General features: G+C 48.2%; 2 long non-coding RNA genes across 2 annotated transcripts; one reads left to right on the forward strand and one right to left on the reverse strand.

Moving 5' to 3' along the window:
• Positions 1-313: 313 nt before the first annotated feature.
• LOC117881740 lies at positions 314-11,592 on the forward strand. The gene is made up of 4 exons (XR_004646856.1): positions 314-560; positions 4,189-4,346; positions 5,561-5,690; positions 11,318-11,592. It is a non-coding gene; the product is annotated as an uncharacterized LOC117881740 (long non-coding RNA).
• Positions 5,137-15,642, reverse strand: LOC117881739. The gene is made up of 3 exons (XR_004646855.1): positions 14,531-15,642; positions 11,947-12,167; positions 5,137-5,875 (listed from the first exon to the last, which is right to left on the reverse strand). It is a non-coding gene; the product is annotated as an uncharacterized LOC117881739 (long non-coding RNA).
• Positions 15,643-18,931: the final 3,289 nt, after the last annotated feature.

The raw sequence follows: 18,931 nt of genomic DNA on the forward strand, positions 1-18,931 counted from the left end.
CATGGCCTGACAAGGCAGGGTCCTTCTCCCGCAGGTCTCTCCACACATAGCCCTGCACTCTCTTGTGCTATCAGACAGAATGACAATCAGTGCAGGGCCGACACATCACCACCCCCCGCTACACACCTAGACTCCAGCCGCGTATCACAGGCAGCAGCTGACGAAAGCCACCGGCCTCACTCATTCCACCGAAAGAAGCCGGCTCGGATCCAGAGTCGCTCCCAGCTGGCCCTGCAGCCAAAGGGAAGAGGTGTTATTTCCCCCACCCCCCTAACAGTTTCATCCCAGAGGGCAGAGGAACTAAAGTTGTGTGTGTGTGTTAAACAACACTGGGTTTGTGAGGACAAAAATCAGCTGTCAGACAGTGACCAGCTTTGGGAACAAGGGCCTGATCCCAAATCCAGACAGGAATGAAACCGATTTTTTTTTTTAACTGTGATTCACTGGCCTAATTCTCCCCTGCCTGCGCCCTGTTTTGGTCAAAATGCTAGCAAATCGGGACTCTCCCCTCACCGAGACAGCTGCTGACGTTTGGCACTCCTGGGTCCTCCCTTTGCACGGTAAGAACTGGCTGCAGCGGCGGGAAAGTGGTGGAGAATTGGTCCCCGCTATATTCCCTAGTTTGCTTTGGCCGCCTCCACCAGTGTCTGGGTGAAGCAGAGCCACCGCGTACTGGCCTGGAAGAACGGGATCGCAGGGTGGGCTAGATGCTGAAAGGGAACCTTGTCAACATGGGAGCAAATCATTGCAGCGGAAGGGTGCTGAAATCTGCTATCGCAGCCAGGCTGAGGGTTCATCTGGGATTCATCTGGGAAGGGGGATGGAGGCAGCATTTTCTGCCCCTTTCTTCCCCCTCCCCAGCTGCTTTCCAGCTTCTAAACAAGCATTCCAATGGGCTTTGGAACAGCTAGACTGTCTCGAGCTCCCAGGAAGCCACTGGGCCATGGTGGAGCCAGCCTTCTCCCCATCCATCATCCTTATCAGTGGTCTCTGGCAGCGCTGCGGTCCCTGGCAGCAGGGCCTGCATGGACAGAAGGATGGGGCTAGATTGAGAGTGGAGCCCGCGTGGAGACAGGGAGGGGGCATTAAAGTGATAAGCAACACTACAAACAAAAACAACTGTCCTCATTGGGAACTTCAAAGCACCCGGACCTGAAATTTATGTGGCTGAAGAATGCTTGAGCCCGCATCGATACCGACGTGGAGGTTGCAGGTTTGCAGGGGCTTGCAGGCTTAAATCACGAAGCAAATGGAACAGAATGGGGCTCCAGGGAGCTGGTTTCGTATCTACCCCGGGGACCCTTCCGTATGTAAAGCAATGAATGGGCCGCGCTGCCGTCCTGCAGCCACTCCTCAGGCCAGTGCAGCAGCAACTCCTGCCCAACACTGAAACTGGCCGTGCCATGCTGAAAGGAGGAGGGGGCTGCACTGGCAGAGGTGCCCTCTGGCTGAAACATTATATTGAGGTCTCTGCGGGGTGGGTCATCTAGGCAGAATTTTAAAGTCCCCCAGCACTTTTTGACCAGCGCAGTAGCTAACCACGAGTCCTGACCTGCTCCATCAGACAAGGTGCAAGGAATGCAGGGATGCTACAGGTACACATGGCAGGCAATATGGGCGCAGAGTAATAGAGTTTTAAGCCAGAAGGGGCCACCGGATCATCCAGTGACGTTCTGTAGAGCACAGGCCACCAAGTCCACCCTGCGCCCACGCACTAAACCCAACAACCGAAACAGACCCAAGTATTCCAGCCCACGGGAGACTTGGCTCTGATGTGCCACAGGCAGAGAACAGGAGGGCCTGAGGTGCACCAGTGCAGGGAAACGGCTACGTGAGATACACCCGGATAATCCTGGCACACGGCCCACACACACACGCTGCACAGGAAGGTGAACCCCCCCCCCCCCCCCCCCCCCCCCCACCGCCCCGGGAGGGGCCCCCCCCCCCCCCCCCAAGATCGCTGCCAATGTGACCTGGAGGGAAATTCCTTCCCGACCCTGAATCTGGTGATCGGTGAGCCCCTCAGTATGGGAACAAGAGCCCCTGAGAGAGAGAATGCCCAGGAACACCTCAAAGCCCTGGCCCACCCCACTCAGTGTCCCATCTCCAGCTATGGCCGGCCCTGCTGCTTCAGAGGAAGGAGATAAAAACCCCCGCCCAGAATGCCTTCGCATTAGCTCGCCCGCAGCAATCGCCCCGTGGGAATGCAATTAATCCCTCCAGCGCTTTGTGATCTCAAACGGCCCCCGGGCCAACAGCAGCACAACGAGCCCAATGCAGGAGCGCCCCCAAATGCGTCCTGAAGTCACAGGAGGTCTACCCTGTGGCACACATTTGCCCTGACCATTAGCACGGGGCTGAGGCTCTCTCCATCTTAGAGGCTGCTTGGATCCAGGCGTGCAGGGGGACCTGGCATCTGAGCCAGGCTGCACTACGGCATTAGGGCTCCGTCACTTGCAATCCGTGGGAGCCGAGGAGACACACAGGATCCTATCCTAGAAGAGGCTGGCTAAAGTCTGCTCCGTTGGATGCAAACAGGGCACTGCCAGGGTCCTGAGCTGAGCAAAGTTTGTTTAACCCTCACCTGTGCGGATACAATTTGGAAAATACACGAGCAGAAAGAAACAGAGGGAGAAAACGCACTCAAAAAAAAACCAACCCTGACCTCTCCCCCAAATAAGTCGCACAGCTGAGGTTGCTAATTGTAGCCCGGACAAGTCAGCACCTGCTGTTCAGCTTGTCTTTGTTTTTAATTGAAGATAATGTCGTGTTTGGAAAGAGAGCCTGACTGACGGGAAAGGATTTGCATGGGGAAGGAAGGACACCTGCAAACACAGGGTTGGTGAGCAGCCCCACCCAGAGCTAGAGAGATCCTCACTGTTAATGGCATGCAAATGAAAGCCAGTGCTAGTTTAATCCTTCGCCGCAGTCAGGCAGTACAATAACTCTCCCCGGCCTTTTGCAGCAATGGTATAGTCCATCTCCCAGCTGTCTTAGGCCTGGTCTACACTTGGCAGTTTTTCTAATATAACTATGTCAGTTAGGGAGGTGATTTTCTAGTTATGCTGGTACATCCCCTAGTTAGACCACTATAAAGGTGCCTTATCCCAATATAGTTATTCCCGTCCCATATGGGAGTAGCTTTAGTGGTATAAAATCCCTTTACACTGATGGAATTGCGCCCACACTCGGAGGATTTTACTGCTGTACCTATACCAACAGCTAAAGCCGTACAACTTCCTAGTGTAGACAAGCCATTAGTTTCTCAGCAACAGCTCTTGATTCAACTGTGGCTTGTTGAAAAACAAACCCAACAATAACTGGACCCGTATATTTTAAGCTTAAAGTTATCTGAGCAGATTTCAGCTTGTTCTCCATGGAAGGAAAAAAAGAGAGATTAAAAATGGTTCTGAGGCAAATATCTTCGAAGCAATGATTAAGCAGATCTGACTAAGAATGGCAATGGCAGATACACTAGGAAGGATACAAAAATGACAGGTGTTACTATCTCTCCTCATGCTTCAGGGCACAAGCTGATCGTTCTTAAGGGTCAGGATGAAAATTCAGTTGAATGTTGCACAGTTTCCAGCTGAAGTCTAGGGTTTTTTCCCCCTGCCTTTTAAACTTGTGGTACCAGAGAAAGGTACCTAGATTAGATGGAGTATTGGCCTGAGTATGGCAGTTCTTGTGCTGTTTAACCAAGATATTTTTGGACTGAGATCATCAAAGCCTCATCTGAGAATTACCCCTGAATGGTTTGTTAGAAATAATCATGCCCATTTACTTTACATGTGCAATCCTCTTCACAGAATGAGATCTGCTCCAGAACCTAGTTTTAAAAACTGATTTGCTGACGCTTAGATTGATAAATACCAACCTCACGAAAAGCTGTCAGGTTAAGGTTGCTCCAATGATTAACCCTCATTCTAACTGGCTAATAAGGGCCAGAGTGTAATATCCTTACACATACTGAGTAGTACCTTAATCCTTGAGTAGTCCCCATAAAATCAGTGGGACCCCTTGTGGAGCAAGGTGATACACCATGTGAGTAAAGGCAGCAACATTTATCCTTTAAACATTCAGAAGAAAGGAAATAACATCAGATATTTTCCATTATTCCAGCAGCTCGTGTAGCAAAATTAGTTAACAACACTACTGACATGTAACAGCCAACCTTTTGTGTTTCAGAATCAACCATAACTCTGACCCAGACGACATACTCATGAACATTTTCGCCTTATCTACTGCTAATAGCGCTATATTTTTGAGTTTGTACAGTACTTCTGGTGAATAATATTGTCTCCGTCAGCTTGTGCAGCATAAACAAAAAGATCTGATGAATAATGGTAAAAGTAACTTCATTCTTTTTAAGCTATTCTTTTTTAAACACAGACTATGTCTTTGAGATTGTGTTTAGATCTACATCTGTCTAAAGCTTCAAGTATGAAAACCAAACCAGAAACTTGGACCCTATAACCAAATAGATGAGTTACAGTGGCACAGACTGTGTCTTTGTGTCTTTACAGAGCCTAAAAGTCACATTGGATTATGTGGTAGGAAAATCATGCTCTAAGGGTCAGATCCGTTAGTGATGATTAGCCCTATCTGGCCTTGCTCTACGTTGGTTTTCACACCGAGAGCAGGGCACCATTTCTCTCCTTCTCTCTCCTTCTGTTGTTCTCTGTTATTGTTTCTAAGGCCTTGGGCCTCTATCACCCTGTTACAGTGCTGTATTCCTCTTTCCGAATAGTGCCACTCCCTCATTCTTAGCTGCCCGGATTGTATCTAAGTACTGTGTATCCACCCGTGCCCACCCCCTCAACACCAATGGCCTCCTGCTAATTTTCATATATCCCTACTCCTTTTATACCTATCGCCATGCAGCCTAGCTCGCCTGCTACAATCTAATTGGCTGGCTGAAGCTGTGGGAGGGGAAAGGATCAACTTGGGTCTCCACCCCGCCAGTCTTAAAGGACTGGCGGGGTGGAGACGGTGCTTCTCAAAATTCGATTCCACTGGAGAAATCTCAGCCTTCACGGGACGAGCAAAACAAAAGCTTTCCAGCAGAGCTTTTTTTCTTCCTCCCCAACCTTCCAGCTAGACGAGAGTGTGCATGCACATATACATACATACATACATTATTATAGCTTGTTTTAATTACATTAAAGCAAATGACTCGCTCCCCCTGTGGTTTATATCAGCTCTTTGGGTTTGTAATTTATCTTGGCACAGTCTAGACTGGAGCCACTTTGAAGCCGTTTCAAACAGGATGAGAACAAACAATTTTTCCAAAGTGGCTGGATTAAGAAAACTGGCCAGCCATTCATCTTCCAGGGAAGGACTGTGTCATGGCGGTGTCCATGCTGGAGTGATGCCAGCTCTCTCTACTGTCCTGGTAGGAAAAGGTCCTAATCCCGCCCCGGGAGAGGGGAAAAAAATCACGCTGTAGGCTGCCGACCATGAAAAGGTTTAGCACAGGGTGGATCCCGGGTGGCAAAGGGTCTGTGCCGTGAAGGACCTGGTTTATTGCGCATTGTTTACATTTAGTAATTTATTTCAGAGCACCAGAGAATAGATAGCTCTGCAAAGCAAGTTTGCACGGGTCAGCCACACAGAAAGCAGATCTCCACTCTGTGCAATAAGCTGGGTAAAAGGAGAAACCTGATTGGTCAGCTAAAGTTCTGAACCACGTGAGTATCCCTGTCCAGTGCAGAACCCCAATCTCTGGGCTGCCTTTCTCCATTTCTACAGTAGCCATCAGCGCAGTATTTAGGCACCAGACACACAACAAAGTGTCAGTCACCTTGTTTCTGGAAGTAGCTCCTATATTCATCACCCTGAGCATCATGCGGTTGGCCTGCAGACAGCATATATTCTGTAAAGCAGATCAAAAATTCTTTGCATGAGCTTTTCTAATAGAAAAATGGCCTTGTAAATAAAACACAACCAAACCTTTGTGCTAAACATTGTCAACATTATAGACATTTTCCCATTTCCCCCCTGAACATTCTCCAGGATATCCTTTTTATCAAAATCATTATCAATGTTTTTTATTTACCCCAAACTGCGTTTTCTTACAGAAAACTTAACTTTTTGGTAAACAGTAAAGGTTGATCACACTATTGAAAATGACTTTGGTTAAAAAAAATCATAGAACATTTAGCAAAAAAAGGGAAAACGGGTCCATTATGAACGTTGTGAAATGGAAACAACTTTGAACTTTCGAAATTCTTCATGAAATTGTAGTCCCCATTTTTTCAACCAGTTTTAATATTCTGTGGATGAAATCCTGCCCCTTTTGCTATGGGAATTGTGCCACTGACTTCAGGATTTACCTCAGTATCTCTCCTTTTCCCACTTTTCTTTCCTTTCTTTTTTCCCACTATGCCTTTTACCATCCTCTCTCTTAGGCAGAGCTCCCATCCAGTGAGATTCAAGCTTGTGTTGAAAATTGTGTTGAAAATTCAAACCAACAATGTCTTGAGAGGGTTCAAAATGGGATCAGATCGGTTCCCCCATCCCCAATGTGAGCCTCAGAATTATATGAAGGTTCTGCGTCTGTCACACCCACTCTGAGGGTTGTGCCTTATTCTGCAGGTGACCCCATTGAAAGCAGTGGGGCTACCTGGGCAGTGCTAAGTAGAACTGCAGGAAGAGAAATTTACAAAACACGCTCTTGACTCGATTTCCCCAAATTCAAAACCGAATTGAACGCCCCAAATTTGAAAAGTTCCAACCAGCTTGACCGTTGGCTAAAAAGTGTTGGGGGATAAGGTGAAAATTTCATTGAACATTTCCACGGTATTGGGGTCCCCCCCCAAAAAAAAATTTGATCCGCCCCTTTTTGCTGGCAAGACCTGAGGTCCAGATTCTGGGCTTCCCCTGTACTGGTGATGCCAAAGCGCCTAGAGCCGCACGAGGACACGTGCAAGAACATACCGCCCCACTCAGGGTTTGTGGGTGTCTGAGAGACTAACAGCTGTTGCATGGCTCACGGAGAAGCAGCTGCATTCAGGGCGTGGGCTTTCGGTTGGGTTTTCCCTTCAGCTTTCAATGGAACATACCACTGCACTGGCTGGCGGGGTGTGTGCTGAAGGAAAACCTGAGCTGAAACCAGGGAATCTCTTCTTTTTATTAAACAGGCATAGTTAGAGAAAGCTATCGTGGCTGTATAAGTCCTACTGCCCCGTGTGATTTGCTCATCCAAAGGACACCCCTCGGAAATCAAGGCTTGGGACAGGCCCAGGATTATAGACTTCGGTGTCTTTCAATTCTGGGTCTAACCTGTCCTGGTCTACAGTGACTGGAAGCTGTTATCACCTGGGCACTGATGGGCTATTGGCTTGAAGTCTGAGTCCAGCCCCTAATGGGCAGATGTCTGCATTACAAAAGAGGCAGCCGCACTGGGTGGTCCTCTGGGTGGTGGTCTCAGCAGAGAGGCCAGGGTCAGGCGGGGCCCTGGCATCTGACCAAACCTCTTGCCTCTACCAGGGCTCTTCCAGCGACACAAGTAGGGCAGTGACGGCAAAGCATGGCCGGCCTGCGCTGGACCTGAGTCCGAAAAAGCCCATCTCCGGGGCTGTCAATCTGAGCAGCATCATTGCTACTTAGAGCACAACAACCCAAAGAGAAGCAAACCCCCCCCCACCCCGAACAAATACCACAGCTGTCTGCCTGACACACATCATGCCCTGAGCAGCAGTACTCACATGGAAAAACATGCGGGTTCTATATTTTCCACCCAAACACTGTGTTTTAAATATTACAGCAGCACCATTTGCTCAGCGCAAGCCGCCCGAGTTCAGGATCAATCCTTCTCTTTATAAGCTGTAAATATTCTCTCCAAGCTAAAGTGTAGCCCGTAAAGGAGCTTGATCCCCCACAACTTGCCTGTGGTCTCCAATTAACCCCGGCAATAGGCAACCACATAAATGAGGGGGCGGGTATCCCTGGCAAGGAATTTATTTATTACAATGTTTTCAGTGAACTCAGCCATTTTAAAAAGCTACAGGGTTGCAAAAGGGCAAAGAGAAGGCCCGGTAAATATGAGTGAGCAATGCTGCCTGCTTTCCCTGAAACTGAAAGGCGCCCCCAGTGAAATCACCTATTTTTGTCCTGAGGAGCAGGTCCCCAAGCACACATGGCACGTTAGCCGCTGCACTGACCGTCACCCACATCCAGTGTTTTAGGATGAAATCACTAAGCGCGCTGGAAGTCAGTGGGAGGTTTGCCGCTGATCTCAATGGGCCAGGATTTAACTCACCATCTGCCCAGTTCCTCTATCCAACTGTGAAGCTCTAGCGGCATTTACTTTTCTTTTTAGTCCCTTCTTCCTTCCTGGCCAACTCCCTCTCTCACCTCTGGCAAGCTCTCTCTCTGGCCCCAATTCAGCAAAGCGCCGAAACACGGGCTTTGGGTCCAATCCAAAGCCCCCGGAAGTCAACGGGAAGTTTTGTATGCAATGGGCGTTGGATCAGGTCCCGGGTCCCATTAAAGCCAATGGAACTTTTGCACCTCCTTAAGTTCTCGGCTGAACAGGGACGGTTAGCCCCTTCCTCTCTTCCTGCCAAACTCCCTCCAGATTCTCTCTTTCACTTCTCTAAAGCAGGGGTAGGCAACCTATGGCACACGGGCTGAAGGCAGCACGCGAGCTGATTTTCAGTGGCACTCACACTGCCCGGGTCCTGGCCACCGATCCGGGGGGGCTCTGCATTTTAATTTAATTTTAAATAAAGCTTCTTAAACATTTTAAAAACCTTATTTACTTTACATACAACAATAGTTTAGTTATATATTATAGACTTATAGAAAGAGACCTTCTAAAAACATTAAAATGTATGACTGGCACACGAAATCTTAAATTAGAGTGCATAAATGAAGACTCGGCACACCACTTCTGAAAGGTTGCCGACCCCTGCTCTAAATGCTCTCTTTTCCTCTCCAACACCCCACTTCCTTCTCCTCTAGACCTCCCCTCTACTTTTCCTTCAGAGCTCCCCCTTCCCTCTAGATTCCTGACCCTTTCCTGGATGCTTCTCCCCAGGAGCAGCGGAAGTGCCCTAAAAGTGTGTGTGTGGGGGGGCCACAGGCACCCGAACCATGGCCCTACCCCCTGCGCCGCACGACCTGCCTGAGGCCCCGCTCCCACGCCGCCTCTTCCCCCCCGAGACCCCATCCCCTGCTTGTTCCTCTCTGCACCCTCCCCCCATTGCTCACCCTTATGGCCAGTAAAAAGTGGGGGCCCCCCATGCCCCTCCTGTTCCAGTGCCCCCTTCCTCTCCCTCCAGCCCAAACTTTCCTGCACCAACCCTATCCTGTGGCTCAAAGCCATAACTTCTCAGATTATAGAATCATAGAATATCAGGGTTGGAAGGGACCTCAGGAGGTCATCTAGTCCAATCCCCTGCTCAAAGCAGGACCAATCCCCAACTAAATCATCCCAGCCAGGGCTTTGTCAGGCTGGGCCTTAAAAACCTCTAAGGATGGCGATTCCACCACCTCCCTAGGTAACCCATTCCAGATTCCAGTCCGTCACCACCCTCCTAGTGAAATGTGTGTGTGTGTGTGTGTGTGTTTCGGATGCCTTTGTGTCAGGTATTCTGCTCCTGGTAACAGCAGAGCGAGTCGGGCCAGTAAACAGTATGTAAAAGGTGGTACTGAGGAATGTTTTCATGCAGCTACGAGGCTGAAGCAATGGCAGGACAGGGATGCTGGTGTGCTGAGATCACTATCACACCGAGCAATATTACAGCTCATCGGTCTGTCTGTTTCCATCTGCTGTTTCTTGTCTTATTCTTAGATTGGAAGCTCTTTGGGGCAGGGACCGTCTTTTTGTTCTGCGTTTGTGCAGCGCCTGGCACATTGGGGCCCTGCTCCCTGGCTGAAAGGTTGCTCCTGTCTGCATGTTCATTTGTTCGTTCATTCATTCACTGTTTCTCCCTTTGCAGTGGAAAGTTTTAAGGAGGATTGTTCGGGAGGATTTTATTCTGCTGCCCGTCACTGTGGCATCTGAGCCTCTTTCAAGTAAAATCAATAGCAAAGTCCTTAATGGGCTTCCTGAGGCTCTATCACTGCTCCCTTTTCAAGGTTCAGCTCTACTTGGGATAGGGTTAATTTTGGATACAGGACAGCTGAAGACAAGGGTCTTGTCTTCTCTGTGGGTATTTTGGCAGTCTCTGAAGGTGCTGAGCCCAGCCAGATATCACAACACCAGCCCCTTCCTAATTGTCATTGTATACTAGCCGGTCTCCGTCTGTGTGTCATGTCAAGCACTGAAGATTGTATCTGAAGGGAAAGCAGTTCTAGTAGATTCAGTATCTGGTTTAACAGGTGGGTTTCATTATCTGTGGCCTGTCTGATTCTTGAGATAAACTCCCACCCACGTGCCTCCACTAACAGGCCTGCTTTTACCTTTAAAACACCGGCTAGCACTGGCATAGCTCTTTTCACCCACAGAGCCCCAAGTACTGCGCAAAGGAGGTCAACAGCGTCATCACCAGTTTGCAGCTGGGGAAACTGAGGCACAGAGCAGTGCTGTGACTTGCTCACGGTCACCCCGCCGGCCAGCGACAGAGCTTGGAATAGAACCCAGGTCCCAGTCCAGTGCTCAGTCTACTATGCCCCACGGCCCTCCTTCACTGGCAATCCCCTCTGGCCTTGGAATCTCTGATCTGTAAACTGGAGGAAGGGTTCCGATAGGCAGGAATATCAGGGGGTTGGACTAGATGACCTCCTGAGGTCCCTTCCAACCCTGCTATTCTATGATTCTATTTCCAGCGTAAGACCCCAGCTCATTGCTTTAAGAGTTTACAAACCCATCGACACGTATCGCACAGCAACAGCAAAGGGCACAGATGACATTGTTTCGTAGCTTGAAACCCAGTATGTGCTTTCACTTTGCTGTTCCGCTTTCTGGCTGCAGCTTTGCTATGTTCCATCCTGGCGGATGATTACAATCCTTAAAAGTTACTAATGGTGGCACTCCAGGCAAACACAGGCAGCGTGCGCTGTCACCTGGAGACACCATGATAAATAATGTCTTAGCCCTGGTGGTGGAATTTTTCCATGCAGCAGGAGGCAGAGGGTGGGGAAGAGGTGCATTTACGAATCCCATTGCATTATGTGTTCTTAGTCAAGTCCCCGCTTTCTCCTTGCCCGCATTCTGGAGGTGCTTCTTTCCAGTGGAGCAGCTGTTTTCTGTCACAGCACAGTCAGGAAGGAGACGGCTGCATGGGGGCGGGGGGAGAAGGAAGGTGTTTGTACATTGCAGAGGAGTTATGTTTATTGCTTGCTACCAACTCTGCACTTTGCTTAACAGGAAAGCGTCAAAACGGCAATAATTCAAAGTCGAAACTCCCCGGACAAGGTGGTAGCCAACAACACTGGGTTTATAGACGTTGGCGTGGACTTTTGTTACTCCTCACTTCAAGGGCTTTGCTTGCAGTTCTCTTATGGGAAAAGATATATGCTTATGGCACCCATTAAAATAAAAGAAATAGATTTAATTTGCAAGGGTGGGGTTACACTTATCCAGGTGTCTCTGGACATTAAAGGCAAGAAGGAACCCTGCTCTGACATTTCACCAGAGGCGCTGTCTTTCTGAGTTGCCGGAGGGGGACAGGGGGGGTTGCCCTGCCCCCATTCTAGCCCTTCCCCCAAGCCCTATCCCCGCCCTGCCTTTTCCCACCCCATTCTGCCCCCTCCCTCGAGCACATCCCACTTTCACTCCTCCCTCTCCCTCCCCAGCGCCTCCTGCACGTGGCTGAACAGCGGATCCGCGGTGGACAGGAAGCGCTAGGAGGGAGGGGGAGGAGCTGATAGGCGGGGCCGTCAGCAGGCAGGAGGTGCTGCGGGGGGTCTGGGGGAGGAGCTGCCAATGGGTGTGAATTCTAATTATGGCAGATGTTGGCCTCAGTTTCCCCAGCGGGGATAATAATTCTGATTTACCTCACAGTGGTCTGAGGTGAGTCATGAAGATTGGAGCCAGAATCCAAATGTCTCTGAAGCTGGGTTGGGTTGGATTCAGCGTTCTGGTTGAGCCCTTGGTTAGAGAGAGGGATGAGGTCAGAAGCAGTAGCCGAACCACTCCAAAGCTTGGTGGGAGCTGAAGGCACAGGTCTAGTTTAGGTCCAGATCCATCTCTGCAACAGAACCGCCAGGAATGGGCACTAGGAGCAATATTAGTAGCAATGGGGTTATCCTAGTTGCATTTCCTACCTTGCTGTCCTTTCGTGCTTCTCTGCCGTTCCTTAACCCTTTCACCTGCCTCTAGGAGAATCCCTGACAGCAGCTTCTTGGGCGTCACTGGTGCAAGGTGAGCAGCAGCGGGGGTGATAAACAGCCTGCAGCCAGTAATGCTGCTCGGGTTCATCCCTTTCTGGCCTTCACTAGTGCCGCTCTCTGATGTGCAGCAGGTTGAGTGATGGCTCGGGGTGGAAGGGCCTAGCATTGCCCTGTAAGTCAGACAACAATCCCCTTCGTGGAACCACCGCCCTTTCCGCTCGGCACAGTAGCAGCTCCATGCACTGGGGGGAGCACGCTCAGCACCCCTGCTCAGGCCGTCACTAACATACATCTCGGCTCGTTTGTTCACCTCCGGGCAGCCCGATGACAGCGCTCCCCTCTGCTACCAGCTGCAAAAACCTGGCAGCTGATTTAGGAGAGCTCCCGGGGCCCAAAATGTAAACCGTTTTTCACCAGGAATGCATAAGCAAGCCATAAAATAAGAGATTTGGGTCTGGTCACATGGGACAGGCCTCCCATAAAATTGAAGCATTGATCTCTATTTTAGTGAACAGCCTCTAAGATGTCTAGATGATTGAAGACCTGAGCTTTAACAAACTCTGTAATCTCCCGCCATACATCTGAAGTGGCATGTTTGAAGTCGGAGGATGAGTTATTTATATTATTTATATAATAAGCGGTGAAAGGACATTTGTCAAAACTAAAACGCCAATGGCATATATTGCTCATGGACAAACAAAAAAAACACATGTGTGTAGCGATGCTAGGTGTGAAGCAGACGTGCGCTAATGCTGCATATCACCCCTCTGAATAGACATACAGGTATCGAGAATCACTACATTGGCCTGTATAATATCCAATTCCCCCACAAAAAACAAAGTTCAAGTTATTTTCTCACAGCACGAACATTAAGGAACAAAGGGATTATAAATTAAGGCGACTGTCGGAAGACAGAATCCTGGGCTAGTTGGCCCATCGGTCTGACCCAGGGGTGGCTGGCCTTGTGTTCTTATGCCCAGCAACCCCACCCAACACAATACCAGACTCCAAGCATGAACCCAACCCATCACAAAACTTCACCACACTAGCACCCGGGCCTAAGCCACTCAACTTCCAGTCACACAGCACAGAATGGAATGCAAATTCCTCTCTCCCATAACCCACTGGGGTTATGCCAGGGATTCATTTGGTCTGTTACATGCAGACTATTTGGTGGTGTTGGGGGAGCTACACATTTTTATGGCCGTGACTTTGAGATGGCCACATTATTCATGCACGGCAGAGTCACAGCTAAGTGGCAGGGAAACATTTTCAAAGGTGCCTAAGTGATTTCGCAGCCATTTTAAAAAGCAATTCAGGTGCTTAGGAACCTAAGTGTACTAAGTCCGTAGGACTTCAGCTCCAAAGTCATTTACAAAGTGATCGACATAGATATCCATTCTGTGAGTGTCTGTACAGCGCCTTGCACAATGGAGTCCTCCAGCTGCATAGCTAGGGCCCCTAGGCGCGATGGTAATAAACACATAAACAATACGTGAAAATGTTCCTCTAGGCTATTTATTCCAGTTCACTCCACATTATAGTGCGAGTTAAAGCTGACAGCTTTAATGAGAATCCCAACTTTCAATCATCTATAACTTTCTCCGAAATGTTCCTTTTGGACCAAAATGGCCCCTTTTTTTCACCTCAGCTGTACAGCAATTTTTTTATTTTTATTTTTTTAAATTTTGATCAAATCCAATCAACCATTTTTGAACTGTCTGAGGCTGGGGAAAAACAAACCAAAGCGCCATCAGTTCATGGGACTACCAGACAAATGCATTGCCATGTTTTTTTCATACACAGCTAACTCAAAAGCCATAGGGCCAGGGAACTTGTCTTTTGCATCGCTCTCGGATAGGTGCAGACAGCTAGCACGCTGAGGATATATAAAAAGGGTCTGGGCTTGCACTCCCTTAGGTAAGTGGTCCTTACTCACATGGTACCCCACTGACTTCAAGAATCAAGACCCCAAAGGCTATGTTCAGACAGTGTCCCAACTCAGAACATTTTTAAGAGCCTTGTCATGTTCACCACAGGTACTATCTGCTGATCTGACTGTTCCTTGTTCGAAGGAACTGATGCCTGGTCTAGGCAGCTGTGGGATCGTTGCTAATTACATGCCTTAGCGGATCCCTAGCTTCTTGCACTGTCCAGTATGCGCATAGTGTGCCAGATGACAATACCTGTTTTCCCTTCGCTTATGAAATTCACTCAGAAAGGTATCGCCCACTGATTTATCACGTACCGTAGCTGAGTCTCTGTTTGAGATTTGCTGAGCTCTGTTTCGGTAAGGCAGACTCTTTTCCTACCCAGCCCGGTGCTTGTCAGCAAGCGTCTGGGACTGTCTTTAGCCACAGTTGTATTCAGTTATAAAGTATCAGTGAAGTGTAATTAAAGAGGCATGACTGTATCTCTTCAAGCTTGAGTCTTTCTGGTTTTTCCAAAACTCCAGGCAGCAGGGGCGTAACTACAGCTCATGGAAAAATAGAAAACGACTCTTAGGAATTCAGAAGTGTTTTTTCCACTCTGTCGTGTTTTGCAATGGGTTGATTTTGTTTGTTTGTTTGTTTACTGAACTTGTGGGTGGATTGCTGAAACTGGAAATGTTCTAGTTTGAAAAGCAACAACAACAAAACCCACCATGTGGTTTGCCTGGCCAATCAAAACGAGCAGTGTCAAAAAACAAAAACGGGAACACATTTAGAAGAACAATGCAGAAGCTGAACGTTTTCTAAAAGTCATGTTGATATTTATAGTAACAAACTCTACGGCCACTGTTGGAACCAAGGAACTCAGGCTATTTGGCTTAATCAAAGAGAAGGTTAAGAGGGAACTTGATCATAGTCTACAAGTGCCTCCACATGAGAGAATGTCTCTCATGCCAGAGGGCACTTTACTGTAGCAGAAAAAGGAATAACAGAGCCCAGCAGTTGAAGTCAGTAAAATTCAAATAGGAAATTACGCACATTTTTTAACAATAAAGGTAATTAACCACTGGCACAACTTACAAAGGGATGTGGTAAATTCTCTATCACTTGATGTAAGATTGGATGGCTCTTTCTAGAAGATGAACTCTAGCTCAGTCACAAGTTATTGGACTTGACGCAAGAATTATTAGGTGAAATTTTCTGTCCCGTATTATACAGGAGTTCAGACTAGATGCTCACAATAGTCCCTCGTGGTCCTAAAAATATATGAATCTATGAACTCGTGATAATGCTACGTTTTATCAAAGCTTAGGAATGTCAACGAAATAGCGACTAGCGCTGGTCAAAAGTTTCCCATCAATTTTGATGGCAAATTGCACTTTTGACTAAATTAAAATGTTTGTGGAGAGCATCGACTTTCCTCGAAACATTTTTATGTCTCATTGCAAATCAGTTTGCTGTTGTTGCTGTTGTTTCGGCAGTGTCAGCCGAAAAATCTGGTTTTGGTTGGGGAAAATGGAAAGCATTTCATTTCGAAGAAAAATCAACATTTTCCATTAAAAAAACATGACAATTTCCAACCACCCTATTAGCAACTAATTGTTAAAATACATTGAGGCTGAGCAAATGAGGTAATATATGCATAGTTACTAGTATGTTTTTAACAACTAATAGCCAGTCGGTTGCAGCAAAATTAAAGACGCTCTCTCCTATAAATAGAGGGTGGAAAGGCCTGGGCCATTCTGATTAAGCCCAATGGAAGCTCTGTGTTTAAAACGCCTGCCCACTTAAGGAAGGCTCAACACTTGAACAAGCAGTGAAGCATATTTTAAATGCTTAGGACCAGATTCTGGTTGCATAGTTCCATGGATCTCACTCCAGAGAACTCCCACCGCAGTGCGTACGGTTACTCTGCATTGTCCCGGAGTAAAGGAGCTCAGCGTCTGGCTCGGTTTTGTTTTGAAGAGCTGCCCAGAAAACGACAGGACTTCCCAAAATAGCTGATTGTAACTCGGCCAAATCCCAATGTACGCGGCTCCTCCCACTCGGCCGCTGGCAGCGCCTTTGGGCTTCGCTGAATGCCAGTGCTTTCAGGGGCACGGCCAGCCACGGCCGTGTCTGCCTGTGTGATGCTGGGACATGTCAGCAGCGTGACATCGGCTTGGCCGATGTCACATGCCTCGTCCCTTACAGAGGCATTGGCTTAACTGGCCTGTTGGCGCTAACCATGATGCTGCCAGCCCCAGCAAGAGGGGCAGGGAGGAGGCAGGCACAGCTAGACTGGAATGGCCTCCTTTGTGCCCGCTCCTGCTCCCTCTGGCTGAGTGCGGTGTTTTCCTCCAGCCGGGGAGGCAGAGTGGAGGTCAGTGTGACAGCAGTTAGCTTTGGAGAACAGGGCCGGGGGGTCTGTTTTTTCTCAGGGATGGAGCTCTGGAGTGGGAACGACAGGGGAAGGCTGGGGAACGGGGGACGCCGAGCAAGGCGGCCCAATGGCTGGCTCCTACCAGATCCCTTGGCAGGCTAGTGAAGGAGGCCCTGGCACCAGCCTGGTGATTAGGAAAGGAGGGGGAGGGGGCGAGCAGGCGGGGCGGGGGAGGGAGAACTTGATAATGATCACAGTAGGAATCGCTCTTTCAAAGAGGGGTTTAAACAATACCACTGGAAAAGGGAGTAATTAAGTAGGTGCCTCTTAAGAGAAAGATTAAATGTACGGCCTGATAAGGGTGTAGGAAGGTATTCCCCCCCACACACCCCTCCTAATTACCAGATAGGATATCTCACAGTCACAGGCTCAGGGGCTGATCCTGAGTGGTGCTGGACACTACCAGCTCCCATTGGCGTCCAAAGCCACCCAGTGCGGGGACTTGATGCTCAGAATGAGGCCCTTAAATCGTCTCTTTACTGCTGCTTCCTTCTCAGGATTCCTCGAAGGAAGGTGGCGCGGCAAAGCTACAATGAACGACAAGCGTTTCACCCCATTGGGAAATTGTTAGGACGGAGATTTGCAGGGGTTATAGCATCGCTTTAATAACGCTGGTTTTAATGAGACAGAGCGTGTGTTTGTGTGTGTGTGTTTTCAAGATGCCCGTGAAGTTCTCTATTCCAGGGAGACTGTTCCAGTTCACCATTTAGCTTTCTAAATGACAGTATTGCCAACCCTCCTGATTGTATCACAACTCCCTGATATTTGGTGTTTTTCTTAAAGCCCCAGCTCCTGGACTCATGTGATTATGGGAGAACCTCATCTTTCTTTTTTTTTTTTAAAGCAATTTATTATTAATTTTTTTAAAATCTCATGATTGGTAAGTCAATTTTGTGAGTTTTGGTGGCCTGACTCATGATTTTTTCCTTAAATATGACAAAAATACAGCAAAGCTCCGTGCATTTAAAGGGCCAGATTCTCATGCTCTCAGTGCGGGCTGACCTTATTATACTATTCGGGCGCATCAATCATTCTGGGGACTGTAGGTCACCTGAACTCTGTTAAAATGGCAATCTGAGAAGCTTTAAATCCCTTTATTTTACTATGCTAATAGCCGAAAATGATTTCTGACAAGGCTGCAGCTCTAATCAATGTTTTAGTTGTTTAAAATGTTTGGAAACTTAAAAACCATATTCTAGGCCCCTATTATTTAGAAAATCCCCTACAGATGGACGGCATTGACCCACAAGCAATTATTTTCCTCTGCTCTCATGGGTTAATGAGATCATCAGAAGTCCGTTTTGGAATTATTTCCTTGCCGTTCTCTGCAGCAGCTCTCTCCTTCTATAACCCCAGGCTACACTAATATTAAAACCTTTGCAACCGCTGAAGGGATTGGGGACAACTGCACAGTTTGTTACGATGCAAAGCACTATGGAGCAGAAGGCAGACAACTGTTTCTGGCAACCCAGAAGGTGGTTATCAGCAGCTGGGACAGGGTAAAGAAGGTGTCGGGTCTTTTCTTTGAATGTGTTTGGATGAACGTGGTGGTTCTGAAAGTGAAGAACTCAGAGTGCTGGCTGGAGTCAAACCGAGCATGGGCTCCCCCAACCCAACGCTAGCAACACACCTCGATCCAGGCCTGCTGCTGAGCCGGTGTCGGAGCTGGTTTTGGTGCAGTGGATGAGACTGAGATAAGCGAAACTCACTTCATCCTAAATCAGATTGGAACGTGAGCTGCTAGCAGAAAACAGCTAGTAATTTGAGAGACAGGAGGAGAGATTAATAAGACTGGGACTTTTCAACTTGGAAAAGAGATGACTAAGGGGGGATATGATTGTGGTCTATAAAATCATGACTGGTGTGGAGAAAGTAAATAAGGAAGTGCTATTTACGCCTTATAACACAAGAACTAGGGGCCACCATGTGAAATTAATAGGCAGCAGGTTTAAAACAAACAAAAGGAAGTATTTCTTCACACAAGGCACAATCAACCTGTGGAACTCCTTGCCAGAGGATGTTGTGAAGGCCAAGACTATAACAGGGTTCAAAAAAGAACTAGATAAATTCATGGAGGATAGGTCCATCAATGGAGGATAGGTCCTTCAATGGCTATTAGCCAGGATGGGCAGGGATGGTGTCCCTAGCCTCTGTTTTCCAGAAGCTGGGAATGGGCGACAGGGGATGGATCACTTGATGATTCCCTGTTCTGTTCATTCCTTCTGAGGCACCTACCATTGTCCACTGTCGGAAGACCGGATACTGGGCTAGATGGACCATTGGTCTGGCCCAGTCT

The sequence above is a fragment of the Trachemys scripta genome, chromosome 8, assembly GCF_013100865.1.
Source record: "Trachemys scripta elegans isolate TJP31775 chromosome 8, CAS_Tse_1.0, whole genome shotgun sequence".
Lineage (NCBI taxonomy): Eukaryota > Metazoa > Chordata > Testudines > Emydidae > Trachemys > Trachemys scripta.